Below are 3,274 nucleotides of genomic sequence, written 5' to 3' on the forward strand. Positions count from 1 at the left end.
GTGGCAGGAAGGTGATCTAAAGAATCATTATAATTACGTATTAAAATCGTCCTCCACTGATTGGAAAACTAACACGATTATGATGTTGATGATGCTACTCAGCACAGCTGTCAGAGAGTTTATATTTCTATCGCGTGGGCTTGGAGTGGCCTCTACTGGCCACATCAACACTTATTTTTTCCAGCAGTTGCACCCAAATCTGCACAGCTGCACAGGGAAAACAACATACTGTAGAAATGCAGTGGGGGTTATATTATTACAATTCATTTTTGACAAAAATTTACAAGCTCTGTATTACAGTGTGTTATGCTACAGTTGTAGGTTTGGACACTGCAAAAAACAAGATTATTACAAGTGAAATATACTGAATATTGTCAAATTTATCTAGTATTTCCTACTGCAAGATTACAACAAACCAAATATAAGATTACTAAAACCTATTTCTAGACATTCTTACTCATTTCAAGCTTTTCTCTCGCTGTCTGTCTGTCTGTCTGTGTGTGTCTCTCTCTCTTTCTATCAGTGATCCTGACCCCTTCTGCTCTCCAGACCTGCCTGATCTATCGTGATGCCCTGCTTCTGGTTGGAGTTTTCATCACTTGGAAATCACTCGCTGCCGCTGAGGACGGCCCAACACTGACAGCCTCACACTGACAGCCTAAAGATGCATGAGATTACTGAGGATGGTACCACTTAAAAACCATGAAGATGGCTTTAGACTGCAATTGATACAAAAACTTTTGGTATGATGGTTTATGCCTACAGTTGCCACTAACAGTTTTGCACCCAAGTCTCCATCAGTGAACAGTTGATAAGTTCCACAAAATAGACTTCATGTTAAAACTATAATGAATTTTATGGTTACACAATTGCTTTTTTTGACCATGTAGTACACAGTTTTAGAAGGAAATTATTAATAATCGTACTATCCGGTGTCACCCAGATGAGGATGGGTTCCCTTTTGAGTCTGTTTCCTCTCAAGGTTTCTTCCCTTATAACATGTCAAGAGGTTTTCTTTGCCACCGGCACCTCTGGCTTGCTCATTAGGAATATGTTTATACATTTTTAATTTACATCCTGAATTTATATATTTCTATAAAGCTGCTTTGTGACAATGTCCGATGTTTGTTAAATGCGCTATACAAATAAAATTGAATTGAATTGAATATTGAAAAGAATTTTGCAATTTTTAAGCATTCATTTCTGGAAAGAAGCAAAATTAGTTGCCAATAGAGCAGGAAAGTAGTGTAAAGTTTGAAATGAGAAAGGATGTCTAGAAGTAGGTTTAATAATCTTATATTTGGTTAATTGTAGTCTTATAATGGGAAATACTTGCTAAATCTGACTATATGCAAGATATTTTCACTTGCTAAGATACCATGGATGGCCTTAATGTTCCTTTAAAATTAGTACACTTAAACATATCAACATATCAACTGATTGAAACAGATGTGACAGGAGGTCATACTCAAGCACTTATTACATATGTAAGGAATGAAAGACGTGGCTTATGGGTCTTATAGGAAACTAATCAAAAGCAGGATGACAGAGTTACTGTTACCACCCCAAAAGTTTTACAGTGATTATATTTTTACTGAATGAAAAACAACACATCATAATGTTTCTCCAACATTTAATGTTGTGGAATGTCCATGAAAAGACTGAAGACTTTTTTTTTTCCTGTGGAGGAAAACTTACTGTCACATTAAGTGTTGACACTGCAGACTCCTTCCAGAAATGTTATAAATAAACTTCTCCCTACAGAAAACTTCACTATATCGATGATTTTGATGCGCTTTTCTTTGGCAGACACAGTATATTCAAAACATTTATAGGCGAGATTAGCAAATCGGCCACAAATAAACAAGGATGCAAAAAACTGAAGCACTAACGTAGTGGTTAAGTAATAAGAATATAGTCAATATAGTCTTAAATTTATTGCCATTTTTGTTGGAAATGTGAAAAAGTGCTCTTAGGACAAAATGGATAAAATAATAAAAATGTATTTCAGCTAGCAAGATGTTCAGTCAAGTTTCAGTGATATTTCTTCATCTGTGAAGGAGCTAAAAGTTGCCCAGTAGTATGTACTAAGAGTGTTATAGTGTATTGGGTCAAATAAAGGTGACAGCAGCACATTAATGCTATTTCACTACCGCAGGTCCTTCATTCCAACAGCTGTCAGACTCTTTAATACAAAAACAACTTAATGTAGCACTGTTTCACAACACCAGCCAACACGTTCATAATATTCTGCACTATGTATATTTATTCATTTATTACTCTCTGTTGCTCACCCTCTACTATGACCTTTGCAATATTCCATTTGTTATTTATCTGTATATGAACGAGGTGTTACTCATCTGTATATATTCTTATTCATCTGTACATAAAATTAGGTGTTCATAGTGTAAATTTTACTATTATTATTACTCTTATTCTTATCTTTCTATTCCTATTATATATCAATTCTTTTCTATTTAATGTGTATTTTCTTATCTGTTGTGTGTAATTGAGCTGCTGTAACGAGGGAATTTAGTTTATCTTATCTTATCTTATCTTCATCTTATCTAGTTACATTTATTGGCCGATAGATGGCGCTATATTATTACATTAAATGCTGATACTAACGCTCCCTTTGCATGCTATTGCAAATTTTCTGTCTGAATTATTTGTCTATCCTTTTATTAAGGTAAAGGGCTGAGTTAGCTCCTTGCATGATTTTGTGATGTCTGATGATTAACTTTTTTGGTAAACAATGCTTAGTGATTATTCTGATTGGCAAGATACTTATTAATTAAATAACATTAATTGATTGAAAGCGTGGTTATTAATACGAATTGATCAATGCTGAGTGTGCTGTGTATCTTAAATAACTAACTATAATAATAATAATAATAATAATAATAATAATAATAATAATAATAATAATATGGTGGTGGTGTTGTTGTATTTCCGGAAGCAGGGAAGCACCAAACCCTCACGCGCAAAACTAAAGTCCAAACGGCTCGTGCATTTCCCTTTAAATAGGGTTGCGCCATCTGAGTGCGTAGGTGATGTAAACAACCCTAAAGAACTGTTGATTATCCATTGTTTAAGAGTTCCCACCCAACTGTGATTACGTTAACATTTCACATCACTAGTAGTCGTGTCAGAACGATTCTTTAATATAAATGCTATTAATTTCATTCGCGTATCATTTGTTTTGGTTGGCGTCCTCCCCCGTGCGTGAGCGAAGAATGGTACATTCCGCCCCATCTGTTCTCCTTGTTGTGAA

This window comes from Ictalurus punctatus, chromosome 8 (genome assembly GCF_001660625.3).
Source record: "Ictalurus punctatus breed USDA103 chromosome 8, Coco_2.0, whole genome shotgun sequence".
NCBI lineage: Eukaryota > Metazoa > Chordata > Actinopteri > Siluriformes > Ictaluridae > Ictalurus > Ictalurus punctatus.